At 39.1% G+C, this 15,983-nt stretch overlaps 1 long non-coding RNA gene across 1 annotated transcript in view; it reads left to right on the top strand.

The window, feature by feature from the left end:
- LOC128626870 (uncharacterized) overlaps nt 1-14,457 on the top strand; it is a 47,788-nt gene extending 33,331 nt beyond the window's left edge. Inside the window, exon 3 of the long non-coding RNA XR_008390962.1 lies at nt 14,263-14,457. This is a non-coding gene — a long non-coding RNA (uncharacterized LOC128626870). The remainder of the gene's footprint in view (nt 1-14,262) is intronic.
- Nucleotides 14,458-15,983: the final 1,526 nt, after the last annotated feature.

The raw sequence follows: 15,983 nt of genomic DNA, 5'->3' as shown, positions 1-15,983 counted from the left end.
TATATATATTTTTAAGATTTTATTTATTTATTTTTAGAGGGGAAGGAAAGGAGAGAGGGAAAGAATATCAATGTATGGTTGCCTCTCGTGGGTCCCTCACTGGGAACTGGCCTGCAACCCAGGCATGCGCCACGACTGGGAATCGAACCGCGATGGTGTGGTTCGCAGGCCTGTGCTCAATCCACTGAGCCACACCAGCCAGGGCCAAAAACTATATTTTTTGTGTGCCCCAGAATTTTAGTCATTAGTTTATGTGTGCCATGAGATTTTTTTAAAGGCTGAATATTGCTAGCATAAAGCAATCTATATACTGACGACCTTGGGGTGGAAAGTAGGGATGGGGAAAGGCTGGGAGTAGAGGAGGGTTTTGGAAATAGGGGATGAGAATACAGGGAGTGTCAATGAGGCAAAACATTTACATACTAACACTACAAAATATTACTGAAAAAATTAGAGAAGACACAAATAAATAGGAAGACATTCTGTGATCATGGATTAGAAAATTTAACTTAGATGTTAATACTACCCAAAGAGATCTACAGTGTCAATGCATCCCTATCAAAATCCCAATTATATTTTTGTACATAAATTTAAAACATTTTTTCATCCTAAAATTCATTTGGAATTTCAAGGGAGCCTGAATAGCCAAAACAATCTTAACAAAAAAGAATAAAGTTGGCAATCTTACGCTTTCTGATTTCAAAACTTATTACACAAAGCTATGGTAAAACAGTGTGGTACTAAAGACAAACATATAGACCAACAGAATAGAATAAAGAGTCCAGAAATTAACCCTGACATATACAATCAAAACATTTTCGATAAACATGTCAAGATCATTCAATGGGGAAAGGAGAGTCTTCTCAAAAACTAAATAATCACATGTGAAAGAATGAAGTTAGACTTTTACCTTATAGGTACCATGTACAAAAATTAACTCAAAGTGAATCAAAGACTTAAAGAGCTAAAACTTTAAACTCTTAGAAGAAAATATAGGGGGAAGCTTCACAATATTAAATTTGGCAATTATTTCTTGGATATGACACCAACAGTATAGGCAACAAAAGAAAAAATAGATACACTGGACTCTATCAACATTAAAAGCTTTTATGCACTCCTGACTTTTTTTATTATATATTGTGCTGTCAAAGTAAAGGATCTGAAGGTTTAGTGTATCTTTTGATGGTGGGGTCATGTTGGCAGCTGCTAAATCTATTGCAAACATATGCCATCCTCTGCAAAAGAAGAAGTCAGCCAAATTATCCACAAATGACTTGAACTTCTTCAACATCTCCCCCTCAGATTTTCAGGGAAGCTTTTGATTAGCTTCTTTAATAATAACCCAAGCTTATAATTAACATAATGACAAAAGGCAAATACCTTAAACCAGTACTGCAATATGTCAGACAAACTGCATTTGCTCAAAAGCATAAATAGAAGCTGATGATCAAAAAGCCTTCGTGTGGGGAAATCATGTGTTTTTTTTCCAGAGATTATCCAGTGGTCGAAACAAAATTCTGTTTTCCAAAGAAGCAGTCAACTTTTAAGATGTATTTAAAATGGTGATGATCAATATTACATTGTTCCTAATACATTTCCCAATGTTCAGATACAGAGCTCCATGTTCTCCCAGTTCACTCTCATCCTCCCCAGCCTCCCCCATCTCATTTAAACAAGAAAAAGGGTATGATTTTGTTTTTGCCATCTAGGTTATGCAAAATGTTCCCTGAGTTTCCATCAATTTTGATTTTTGTCAAAGAAACATAATCACAGTTCTCTTAAAAGCCTGTCCCAAGTTGTCATTTTCTATCTTGGATTTATTGACTATCCAGTCATTTTAGGGTTTAACCAGCACAAGCCTCTTGGACTCATCCTTATTTGCAATGTAATGAAAGGTCACGTTGTTCAGTTTCTGGAAATTGATATCAGCTGGGACCAGTCTTCACTGAAGGTCATGGATAGCAGAACTTGCTGGCCTTGGAAGATCTCTGAGCTTCAATAGGAAGGCAGATGGAAGCAGGCTCAAAGCTAACCCGGGAAAACAGCCTGTACTTTGGAGCAGGCAAGTCAATAGTTTGTGTGCAAATGGCTCTGTGCTAAAGTACAATTGCTTCCCCAAGGGAGATTTTTCTTCCTTTGACCCATTCAGTTTAGGTCCCAAAGCCTCAAATGGAATGTGAGATTTAATTAAACAAATAGGTCAACCAATCATCAAGTGGATTCAAAAACACAAGAAAGGACTTGAAAAACCCTAGGCAGAAACAGCTGAACAACCAAGGAGGACATGCAGATGGCCGACAGACATATGAAAAGTTGCTCAGTATCACAAATCATCAGGAAAATGCAAATCAAAACTACGGTGAAATACTATCTCAAACTGTCAGAATGGCTATCATAAAAAATTCAACATATAACAAGTGCTGGCGAGGATGTATAGAAGGGGAACCCTTTTGTATTGTTGCTGGGGTTGCAAATGGGTGCAGCCACTGTGGAAAACAGCATGGAGGTTCCTCAAAAAAATTAAGAATAGAACTATATGACCCAGCAATTTCACATTTAAGTATTTAGTTTAAAAAAATGAAAACAGCCCTAGCTGGTGTGGTTCAGTGGGTTGAGCGCAGGCAGTGAACCAAAGGGTTGCCAGTTCGATTCCCAGTCAGGGCACATGCCTGGGTTGTGGCTCAGGTTCCCCAGTGGGGGCCACCTGAGAAGCAACCACACATTGATGCTTCTCTCCCTCTTTTTCTCCCTTCCCCACTCTCTAAAAATAAATAAATAAAACCTTTAAAAAAATCTTCCTATTTCAGTGTCTTTGTTTTTTGTCTTTTTTTTTTTCCTGCTTGCTTGTTTGTTTTGTTGTTTAGCTTCCTGTTAAAGGTGAGATCATATGGTATTTGTCTTTCAGCACCTGGCCTATTTCACTCAGGATAATGCTTTCCAGTTCCATCCATGATGTTGCAAATGGTAGTAGCTCCTTCTTTCTCTCTGCAGCATAGATTCCATTGTGTATATGTACCATAATTTTTGGATCCATTCATTTACTGATGGGCACCTAGGTTGCTTCCAACTCTTGGCTATTGTAAATTGTGCTGCTATGAACATTGTGGTGCATAGGTTCTTTGATATTGATGTTTTAGGATTCTTAGGATATAATCCCAGCAGGAATTGCTGGGTCAAAAGGCAGGTCGATTTTTATTTTTCTGAGAAAATTCCATACTGTTTTCCATAATGGTTGTACCAGTCTGCACTCCCACCAATAGTGAACTAAGGACCCCTTTTCCCCACAACCCCTCCAACATTTGTTGTTTGTTGCTTTGTTTATGATATCCATCCTGACTGGTGTAAAGTGGTATCTCATTGTGGTTTTAATTTGCATCTCTCTGATAGCTAATGATATTGAGCATCTCTTCATGTGTCTCTGAATGTTCTGTATGTCCTCCTTGGAGAAGTGTTTGTTCAAGTCCTTTTCCCATTTTCTAATTGGGTTGGGTGTCTTCTTAGAGTGGAGTCGTGTAAGTTCTTTGTATATTTTAGAGATTAAACCTTTATCTGAGGTATCATTGGCAAATATGTTTTCCCATACAGTTGGTTGTCTTGCTAATTTAATACTGTTTTCTTTAGCCATGCAGAAGCTTTTTATTTTGATGAGATCCCATTTGTTTATTCTTTCCTTTACATTCCTTACTCTAGGGGACATATCAGTAAAGAAGTTGCGTGAAATATCTGAGATTTTCTTGCCAATGTTCTCCTCTAGGACTTTAATGGTGTTATGACTTACATTTAAGTCTTTTATCCACCTTGAATTTATTTTGGTGTATGGTGTAAGTCTGTGCTCAAGTTTCATTTTTTTGCATGTAGCTGTCCAGTTCTCCCAACACCATTTGTTGAAGAGGCTATCTTTACTCCATTTTATGTTACTGCCCCCTTTGTCGAATATTAATTGACTGTAGAGAGTTGGGTTGATTTCTGGGCTCTCTGTTCTGTTCCATTGGTCTATGTGCCTGTTTTTATGCCAGTACCAGGCTGTTTTGATTACAGTGGCCTTGTAATACAGTTTGATATCAGGTATTGTGATCCCCCCTACTTTGTTCTTCTTTCTCAAAAGAGCAGCTGCTATTCGGGCTCGTTTATGGTTCCATATAAATTTTCGAAGTGTTTGTTCTATGTCTGTGAAATATGCCATTGGTACTTTAATAGGTATTGCATTGAATCTGTATATTGCTTTGGGTAGTATGGACATTTTGATGATGTTAATTCTTCCAATCCATGAACAAGGTATAAAAAAATCTTCCTTTAAAAAATATAGCACATTAATTCAAAATATTAATTTTTAAAAATATATGCACCCCTATATTCAATGCAGCATTATTTACAATAGCCAGATATGGAAGCCACCCAGGTGGCCAATGATAGATGAATGAATAAAGAAGAGGTGGCACATATATGCAACATAATACAACTCGGCCATAAAAAATAATGAAAATTTATCATTTGTGACATTACGGATTAACCTAGAGGATATTATGCTAAGCGAAATAAGAGAGAGAAAGATAAATACTGTATGGCATCACTTATGTGTGGAGTCAAAAAAACCAACCAAATAAGCCAACAAAACAGAAACAGGCTCATAGATACAGAAAACAAACTGATGGTTGCAAGAAGGGACAGACGTGTGGGTGGATAAAAGCAGTGGAGGAAAATAAGAGGTACAGATCTGTTATAAAATAAGTCATGGTGATGTAACATGCAATACAGGGAAAATAGTTAATGATATTGTAATAACTTTGTATGGTGATAGATGGCTATTTGATTTATTGTAGAGATCATATCATAAGGTATATAGATCTTGAACCACTATGTTATACACTGGGAACTAATACAATAGTGTATGTCAACTATACTTCAATTTAAATAAACAAATAGATATTCTAATAAAATAAAGATGTCCCTAATTCTAATGATGCCTTGTGGTATCTCTGCCCAGAACAATGTGACCCATGACCAACTCTGTCAAAACCATCTATTTTAACACATTCATCAATACACCAAGTTTATAAAGACATTATGTTTTGTAAGTGTCATATAAGTTGAGCTGGATGTCTTCCTGGTTGGACTTGCTGAATTTTGTCAGAGAGTCAACAAAACAGCCTAACCTCAAAGAAATTGGTTTTCATGTATGCACAGTTAACAATTTACAAAAGGGCAGAATTCATACTTATAAGGTAAGAATCATGACACTGGCAAAGAGAAACACTTTTTCATCAAAAAGTATATAGTTGCTAAAGATAACTGTACTTGAGCTACCTTGAACCACTGATATCCTTCCTCACCACTTTTTATGATAAAATAAAACAGGCCCAAAATGGAGTCACTTGGGTTAGGCCCCACATTAGCAAACCAAGACTTAATACCTAAGCTAATTGGTTTCACCTTTTCCCAGAAATATAATTTTAACCAGGTAATCTGTACTTTCCTGGTCAGAACTAGGAAGTAATACGCTGATAGACCCTTTCTGTTCTCCCCAGGTGTGCAACTTTCACCGAAACAATGCATTCTTTGCTAATTATTTCCTTTTCCACTCACTTTATACTTTAGAAAATGTTCCTTTCTTATGTATGACTCAGGGCGCTCCTTACTATGTGCTCGATTGGATGCTGCCCAATTCCTAACTCACTGAATAAAGCCAATCACATCTTCAAATTTGCTCAGTTGAATTTTTGTTATTTAATAATACAATCAGTCAAGTCCCACTCATTCTTTCTTTGCAGTGCCTCTAGGATCCATTCTTTCACTCTATTTTAAAATGAAATAATAGATTTTATTAATCTATGAAATAACAGATTCTATAAACTGGAAAATAAAGTCAAAATGCAAGACATTATTATTTTCACTATGATCTTACTCCAGGCCACCAACATCATCTCTTCCTTTCCCTTTACCCTTCTGATCTCCCTTTCTCTGGTCTTACCCCTTCTTATTCCCAACACAGTAATTTAACATTAAAGACCATACTATCTTGTTCACAACTGTTATCTCCTCTTTGGGACGTAGAAGCCATGGGACAAGCAAATACTTAACAGCTATGTCATATAAATGTCCACACATGTTGACAGACAAAAACATTAAGACCTCATTAGATCAAAGAGCACAGAATTATGTACTATGAGACAGAAAAATAAATAAACCTATAGAGACCTCGGGCACCTTTGCTATAATTTAAAAATTGTTTTCTATCTTCAACTGCCTGTTGTGGAGCCATGAAAATGTTTGTGCTTCCTGACATCCTCCCTGAAAATAATACAAAAGATAGCAGACTATAGTCCCAGTGATGCTTCCTGAAGCATTATTTACGATCATAAATATTTTTAAATATCCAAACACTAGAAGTTACATCAATTATAATACAGCATTAAAGTGTACAAAGATTAGATAGAACAATACAATATTTGGTGAAAAAATATAATTGTTTTGACACTATAATTAAAACCTTAAAATTATGTTTACAGAGTAACAAGAACTAGAAGAACTGGGAAAAGAACTGGAAAAATCAGTCTGATTTTCTAGGTGACTGAGTTATTACTGGTTGGCTTCTCAACTTTCTTTTCATTTCCATAAATGCTATTCATGCAAGATTTTGCATTATTTTCTACAGAATCTAGCTATTGATGATTTGAAAACAAAGTTTTTTTAATCTTAGATCCAATTATCCTATCTGTAAAACAGAAATAATAATAATACACACTTCACAGGGATGTTGAGACTTAAAATTAGACAATGTTTTCACCAGCCTTTTGGAAACTGCTCAATATTAGGTAACTATAAAGTCATATAAAAAAGCTAGTGAGATGTGTTAAATCATCACAATGTACACTTTAAATACCTTACAATTTTAGACATCAATTACATCACAATAAAGCTGGAGAAAAGCTAGTGAGGTATAAATATGAGAGATTGAAACTAACATTCACTGAATACCTACTGCACGTCACTGTGCTAAGGTCTCTCTGTGTCCAGGTACATGGGAGCAAGCGGCTCACCTACAGTCTCGCTGAATCTTTATGCAGCTCCTGCTCTTTGCAGGGCCCACCTTTTTCATTCAACTTGATCTCCCACCAGAGCTCCCCATCATGAACATCCTGCCCACAAACACACTCACGTGGGCTTGCTCCTACACTTTGACTCACTGTCCAATTTAACAAGTACCAATTGAGCACCTACCATGAAAAATTGTACAAATAGCCCTGACTGGTGTGGATCAGTTGACTGAGCATCATTCTGAAAAGTGAAAGGTCATTGGTTCAATTCCTGGTCAGGGCACAGGCCTGGGCTGGGGGGTCCAGTCACCGGTCAGAGTGCATACGAGAGGCAACCAATCGATGCTTCTCTGGTACACAGATATTTCTCTCCCTCCTTCCTTCCCTCCCTTACCATCTCTCTAAAAATAAATAAATATATAGCTACAAATATATAGAACATTGGGTCCCTTATTTAAGAGAGCCATTGGTCTCATTTGAGAAACCAGGTAGAGTCTAAAGGAACTAGCTACTTAAGGGAGAAAAGTTATCCACCACTTAGAACATATAAATTATGGTCAAGCCCAATTCATTGAGAGTGCAAAATGAAGTATTAATAATTATGCTGAGGCAATAGGAGTAAACTGTGCAGAAACATGACATATGACCTCATGAGGAGATCGCATCTGGGTAACTGAAGGACCCTTTGTTTGCTGAGCAGCAAGAGGGACATGGGTTTGCACAGCTGGAACAGGAAATGGGCCGAGCTAAATCAATCTGCATGATGGAGAACTGGATGTTCCCAGAGGAAAATCGAGAGCAATGGAAAGTTGAGGCTGAGTGCACATAAAAGGACATCCAGGAGAGAAGCGCCTGTGACAGAGGGGGCAGAGAAGAGGTTTGGGAACCAACCAGCCAAATATGGATTTTAAATTCCTTGTTTTGAGGCGTGTTAACACCTTCTGGTTTCTCTCCCACAAAAAAAATAAAAGGTAAAAACTCAACACTACTGTCTTGCAAGTGGATTCTTTAGGGGATATTGGAGAGATTCTGAGTTCTGCTTTTGGGTTTATGTGGGGGCAAAATCAGACATGGCTATCAGAACTCATGCACAGGAGAGAACACTTCATATGGGTTATTCAACAGAGGCAACTCTTTTTGAGTATATCCTAGTATATCTCTAGTGTATGTTAAACACTAGGGACTTTGTATGCAGTTTCACTCATCTTTAAACAAACTTCAGTCTTTGCATAATGCAGAAGTATATGGTATAGACTGAGTACCACAGAAAGCAAACTAGGAAGGGAGGAGCTTGAGTCAGAAGAGTCAGGAAAGGCTTCAGGGAGGCCCATGTCAGGAAAGGGAAGGGAAGACATTGCAGAGGGAATCGCATGGACAAAGGTCAGTGGGAAGCATGAACTGGCATTTAGAGGGGAAGCAAGGAAAGAGGGTTGTACTGAGAAGTGGGGACCCATGTGAGGAAAGCTGGACAGAGGTGTCAGAATTTTCGGTCAGCAGGGTTAGAGAAAGAAAAAATACCTGCTGCAGCCTGTTCCCAAAAAGCCACAGTGCCTCACTTTATGGCCAGGACTCACCTCCTTGGTTCCCAAGTGGTCCAGAACTCCTGAGATTCCCTAGAGGTGGTCAGCACTTGTTTCCAACCTTGGTTTGACAGCTTTTTAAAAAAAATTAATTTATTTATTTGTTTATTTTTTAATTTTTCTATTGTTCAAGTACAGTTTTCTGCCTTTCCCACCAACCCTCCCCACCACCCCAGCCCTTCCCACCTCCCTCCCATTTCCACCCCCCTTGTTATTGTCCATGTATCCTCTATAGTTGTTCCTGCAAACCCTTCACCCTTTTCCCCGGACAGCTTGACTCTGTCTTCACCTCACCCTGGATCCCGTCGCATGCTCTGTAGCGTGGTGTTAGCACTCTTAACCCTCGACTCCCCCGGCTGCTCTTGGAGCTGCCTTGTCAGCTCAGAGCAAAGTCTCTGATGGGCAAAAGCAGCAGGTCAAAATCCTTCAAGCAATGTATTCCCTCATACTTATAATTATTTGCATACATGAAAAGTATGAATGGCATGATAGGTAAGTTATGAAGTAAAATAACAAAACAGCCATGATATCTCCACCAACCTGAGAACTAGAATATGACCAATATTGTTGATGTTCGTTGTGCGTCCTTCCCCTCACAAGCTCTCACCAGCCCCCAGGGGTGACCACCATCCTGAATTTTATCTTTTTCCCTTCCCTTTTTATTTATAACTTATTTGTGATTTACCACATACATGTATATATCCCTAAATAGCCTACTGCTTAGTTTTTCTTGTTTTTGAACTTTATAAAACCTCCTGCATACTACAGTCTTCTAAATGTGCTGTTGTCACTTAACCTTGTATTTCTAAGATTGGTCCATGTTGATGATAACGTAGTTCACTAATTTTCACTACTAAACAATTTTCCCTTATATGACTATACCACAATTTATTTCTCCACTCTTCTAATACAGGAGAGTTCTTAGTCTTTTAAAAATTTATTGTGGGATTTTTGAAAATGTAAAAGTAAGGATTTGACCTCCTGCCTTCTCTCTATCATCTATGACTCATCATTTTCTGTTCTTTTAAACGAAAACAGAAATTTCTCTTCCCACTCCCCTTTCTATGTAGAGATGCAATTCTCGCTTATTTTCTCCTGACTCTCTCAGAAAAAGACCAGCCTGAAGAACCTCTTGCCCCAGGGAGAGTGAATCAGCATAACTTTTACTAATTTCATATCCTTGAAAACAATCTTCAGCAACATCATGGTCGATTCATTGCTCACTTTATGCTACTTCTAATACCTGTCTCTCTAAAACTCATACACATAAACACACTAATTCTTTCACAGCAAATTTCTGCTTCATTTTCATGGCCTAGCTCATCTCTTACATTCTCTGAGAAATCTTCCCTCAAATTCTTTCCTTTCCTTCCACCCTCCAAGTAATGGCTCTTTTCTCTGAGCCCCACTGTCCCCAAACCAGCCATTGTCACACCACACAGGGCAGTAGTTGCTTGCTGTAGTATAATATAAACAAGTGCAGAGCAGAGATCCTGCCTCCTCACCTCTGTGGTCCAGTGCCTGGCTCAGAGGAGCTCAGCTTTGTTAAATGGGTGCCAATTTGAAAAAACAAAAGCAAAAGGAATATAAAAGTTTAGAGGACATCAAATTTTCTTGGGTCTAGACTACAGAGACCTCGGCTCCAGGTAACTTTGTGACATAATCATATCAGATTTTTTTCATAGCGTTATTTTCCATCCAGTTGCCTCTGTGCCTTGCATGTTCCGCATAAAACCACCATCTCATTACCACTCCCACCCACGCTGAAAACCTGCAGCACATCTCCACGAACAACTCCTCATTTCTGAAGACCTCAAGTGCCTGTCTCTGCTTTCTCACTCAATGAATATTTATTAAGCAACTATTGTGTTCAAGGAACAATCTCCTTTAACATTCCCTGCAGCCCCCTCGAGACCCACCACAAGAGATAAACAGAAGCACCATTATAAAATGCACAGCCAGACTCTGAGTAATCACAGGCGCGGGTGCATCCAGCTTTGCCTCTGCAACTAGCGCTTTCAAATTCATGACATTGTGTACTTCCTGTGTCCCAGCTTTCCCTGTGCCTTTTAAACTTTTATAACGTGGGCTGTCCGCATAATACAAGCCATCTAGAAACAGGTTTTAAAAGTAAGGCTATTAAAGTTTAGGAAAACTGTTGAACATAATATATTCTCATTTTGGCTCCTATGGTTAATGAGAACGGACAACAGTACATGAGAAATACAATGTGTCTGTCCTCAGACCAGCAGAACTGAAGAACTTTGTGTAACAAAATGCATCCCTCTTCCCCATGAGACTAAATTGCCTAAAAATAAAAGTTCTGTTTCTAACTTTATTAAGAAGTTTACAAATTTGGTTCTATGCACAGAACATGGCTGGTGTGAGGCAGGGGAGCCTGAGGACACACAGAGAAAGGAGCCCTCCTCAACAGTAACTTAGGAAGGCGGGGGGCACTGAGGAGAAGCCCGAGAAAGATGGATTCCTCAAGAGGCAAACACCATAGTGAGGTCAATTGAGATTAAAACTGACTAGCATCCTTGACTTTTTAAATCTTGGGGTTCCCAGAGCCGTTGCAGGGCCAACAAAGATAAGAACTAAATGGTACTAGGTTGAGGACAGCATGAGAGTAAAAAAGTAGAGAGTGCAAACTACTCTTTTTGAAGAATTTAAACTCAAAAGAGTAAAACAAGACCACATCATTTTCTGTAGAAGGAGATACTAGGGTACAAAGGGAGTCTTTTCAAGATGGAAGATGGAAGTGTGTATCTAGGCTTTAGTGCGAAAGCCAGCAGACGAGAGAGTTTAAGGACACAGGCTAGGGAAGGAATAATTGTTGGAGTATGGACACAGGAAGGGACTGGATTCAGAACACAGAGGGAGGAATTAGCTTTATGGAGGAAGAGGAACACTTCTTCCAAAAAACCGCAGGGGAGGAAATTATATCAGTCGGCGGGGAACACAGGAAATAAAGGAATTTGTCATTTGGCCCCTTGATATTCTCTCAGTACGACAAGCAGACTGTGGGATTAGGGCATTGAGAACAATGGTGAAAGTTTAAAATAACTCTTGGGAGGGATTTGAAAGATAAAATAACTTCTGGGGCAATGGGAGACAGCTGGTTACGGACACACAAGCTGCTGTAGGCTCAGGATTAGACTGTGAGTGCAATATCATAGTAGCAAGAGATTGACCGAGACGACAGACCACGTGTCTGTTCTCTCCTGGACAGAAAGCGAAGGCAGGAACAGGTTGATAAATCCCAGGAAATGGAGGAAAGGGTCAAGGGACCTGCAGCTATATGTGGCCAAAGAATAGGAATGCGGGAGGATGGAAGTGAGAGACCTGGAAAGACGAGAAAGTGGGTACTGGAGCTTAAGACTTCAGAGAAAAAAAAATGGTTCTGCGTGTTAAAAGTTCAGACTGAGGTTATGCATGACCTGCACATGCCTGGAAAAGAAAGGACCATTAAAGTTGGGGAGATCTGGTATGAAACTAAGATGTTATCTTCATAAGCACTGATGACAGAACTGTGATAGAAAAGACCACAAGTCAGATGAAAGAATATAATATGTTGGTAGGCATTTGGTTTTGACTGCCCAACTTCTATTTCTTCCTCTTTTAATATAGCACCTTGATTTCCTTTGGGAGCTACAGACTCCCTCATAGTCTGTAGGCCAGGTGGATGTATGTATCCCAGCACCTTAGCCAAGGGCTGGGCACAGTACCACAGTTACACCAACTGAAATTTTCCTTCTCCTCTTTCTTCCTCTATCTCTCCTCCTTCTCCTCCTCCTCCTTTCTTCTTCCTTCTTTTTCCTTCTTCCTCCTCCTCTCCACCCCTCCTCCTCATCATTCTTGCTCTTGTTCTCCTTCTTCTCCTCTTCCTCCTTCTTCCCCTCTCTCCCTCTCCCCCTCCCCCCCCCACACACCTTTCCCCCTTTGAGCAGTACAGGGCAGTACAAATGCAGAGGATGGCTGGGACACACTTCAGAGTGGTACCCTGACAAACCTGACAAGGAGTTCTTGCTACTGAGTATCTTTCTTCAAGCCTGGCTCTTCAGCCTTCAATTCTATACCCAACCCCTCAAGAAAAAAAAACTCCCCATAAATTGTCTTTTTGCATTAGTTAACGAGTTGGTTTCTGTTTGTTGCATATATCTAGAAAACCCTAATACCGTTGTAAGATGCTTATATGCCCTGATTTATCTGGGGCAGTCCTCGCTTATGCCTGTTGTTCCCATGCTACATCTGGTTTACCGTTTATTCTGGGTTTTTGCTTTCTTAATGGAGTTTTATGAATAATAATAATAATTATTTTTTAAAGATTTTATTTATTTATCTTTAGAGGGGAAAGGAAGGAGAGAGGGAGAGAAATATCAATGTATGGTTGCCTCTTGTGTGTCCCCTGCTGGGAACTGGCCTGCAACCAGGCATGTGCCCTGACTGGGAATCGAACCGTGGTTGCTTGGTTCCCAGGCCCGTGCTCAATCCACTGAGCTACACCAGCCAGGGCTATGAATATTTATTAAAATAACCAGGATTGGTTTGGGAGACTTTGACTTTGTATTTGTACCTTTTGCCATGCTTGTCTAGTAGCATGGAAGAGAATTCTCATTTTACCAAACAATTAAGTCTCCAAGAAAAACAGCATTAATGAATCTCTCTTGTCCCAGTCCTTTACGAGGTGCTCAAAGATAAAACAAAATGCAAAGGCCCTGGCTACTGTGGCTCAGTCAGTGGGAGCATTGTCCTGTAGACTGAAAGGTTGCGGGTTCCATCGCAGTCAGGGCACATAGGAGAAGGCAGCCAATCAATGTCTCTCTCTCTCACATCAATGTTTGTCTGTCTCTGTCGCCTTTCCTCTCTCTAAAAGCAAAGAAAAAAAAAATGTCCTTAGGTGAGGATAAAAAAAAAAAGCCAAGTGTTTTGATACTGGGTCAGGGAAAATGTGTTCCATACTGTCCCCTACTGGTCAATTGTGCCACAGTCTATGCCGGTGATTTTCAGCCTGTTTCATCTCGTGGCACACATAGACTAATTGCTAAAATTCTGCAGCACACCAAAAAACATATTATAGTTTTTGCTGACCTGACCAAAAAAGTAGGCATAATTTTGATCCAGTCACACTAAATGGCTATTGTTGTTGTCCGTCATCACTTTTTTATCTGACAAGCTAATGGAGAAGATGTCAGTACCCCTAACTAAGTAGTCAGGTAGCACATGTTTTAAAAAATCTCGTGGCACACTGATTGCAAATCGCTGGCCTGTGCTGTAGCCTGTGAGATGCACAAAACCCTGAACTAAAAGTCTATGGGGTCCATGAGAAATTACAGGTTATATTTACATGTACATGAAATACATACAGGACACAGACTACAGGAAACAGGCAGAATGTGGTACTGCCACATTCCGAATGCTCTTGCTCACGATAATTTTGTACGGTACAAATTAACAGCTATTTATTTATTCTATTGTTTCAGGATGCTTTTTATTATTTTGTAATAAATTCTTGGCAGCAAAGAGCTTTAAAAGTATGTATTTAATTTAAAATCAAGTAAAAAATTTTCATTTCTTTTGAAAGTTAATGTAACTTGCAAGTATTTGTTGACACCAGGGACCATACTAATACCACTGACCAACCCTAGGAAGGCTGAAGAAGCATCTACATCATTTCAAAAGTTGGTCGTTATTTTAAGAAGACTGTACCCAGAGACAAAGAATTAATACCAGCAATTGAAGATGACACGTTTACCTATCGCTCTGTGAAGAATCACTTTTCATCTTGAATAAACAACCATTTTGATTCCAAGTCTTCTTGTGCACATATAAATGAAGCCAGAGCTGTTGGTGCGTCCATTTCATTAGCAGACCTTCATGAACAGTTAAATAATTCCACTTAATGTCAGTGTTACTATGTGATTCAAGAGTTAATTCCAATAATGCTTTGGTTTTTTTCACCCAGTTATTAAAATGAAAGTTGTTGAAGTTAATTCTGGCAAAGATGAAAAATGTGTGACATTGTAAATGTAACTAAGTTCAGCTTAAAAGTTCAACATTAAAGATAAAGTTATTTAGTTTTGACAGCAATAATTACATGCACAAAAGCGGGTAGATTCCAGTATCATGATGAGAACAGTGTTCTCGCTGAATGAAAAATCTGTGAGGAGAATGTGCTCGGCCTTGGTTGTGCTGTCCATGTCATTAATGATTACTTCCAAGCCAGATACAATCTACCAATCCAGTCACAAGTTGTATCTGTCAAATTTTTAATTTATAAATTTTGATTTATATACAGAGCAAATGAACTACAAAATCATTGTTGCAAAACTGATATTAAAAACTTTGTATAAAAATTAATCATGTATTAGGCCATAAAGCAAGTCTCAACAACTATAAAAGTCCTCTGCTAAAGTTTTCTGATGCAAAAGATAATTATTCTACAAATCAATAACTAAACAGTTGCTAGAAAATCTTCATGTGTTGGAATACACAGTAATGAAAATGGATGAACTACTTCCGGATACAACAGTACAGGCAAATCTGGTAAGCAAAAAAGCTGACCAAAAGCAGAAAGATACAGCCCTGGCTGGTGTAGCTCAGTGGATTGGTGTGGGCCTGCAAACCAAACGATCACGGTTCGATTCCCAGTCAGGGCACAGGCCTGGGTTGCAGGCCAGTTCCCAGCAGGGGATGCACGAGAGGCAACCATACATTGATGTTTCTCTCCTTCTCTCCTTCCCTTCCCCTCTAAAGATAAATAAATAAATAAATTTTTTAATTTAAAAAAAGAAGATACAGAAGAATTGAAATAGGCAAGGCAAAACTACATTTTTTAGGAATACATTCATAGGTAGTTCCACATGACTTTACATACATGTGAAATCTTAAGAAATAAAAACAAAAACAAAAAGACCGAACTCGTAGATAAAGAGAATAGACTGGTGGTTGCCAGAGGTAGGGGACAGGGAGTGGGCAAGTGGGTGAAAGTGATCCAAAAGCACACACTTCCAGTTATAAAACAAGTAAGTCGTGGGGATATAATGTACAGCATGGTGACAGTAGTTAACAATGCTGTGTTGTATATTTTAAAGTCGCTAAGAGAGATCTGAAAACTTCTAGTGTCAGTGCCCCAGCATTGCAACTGAGCCCCAGCTGGTATGACTCTGGACTGAGTGCTGGCCTGTGAATCAAAGGGTCGCTGGTTCAATTTCCACTCAGGGCACATGCCTGGGTTGCAGGCCAGGCTCCAATTGGGGGCGCATGAGAGGCGACCATACACTGATGTTTCTCTCCCCCTCTCCCTACCTTCCTCTCTCTCTAAAAATAAATAAATAAAATCTTTTTTAAAGAAATTAACATTAGATTA

Source organism: Artibeus jamaicensis, unplaced genomic scaffold (genome assembly GCF_021234435.1).
Source record: "Artibeus jamaicensis isolate MK-2021 breed Jamaican fruit bat unplaced genomic scaffold, CSHL_Jam_final contig_233, whole genome shotgun sequence".
Taxonomy (NCBI): domain Eukaryota; kingdom Metazoa; phylum Chordata; class Mammalia; order Chiroptera; family Phyllostomidae; genus Artibeus; species Artibeus jamaicensis.
Note: the sequence above shows the minus strand (reverse complement) of the source record. Positions and strands in the feature narration are given on the sequence as shown.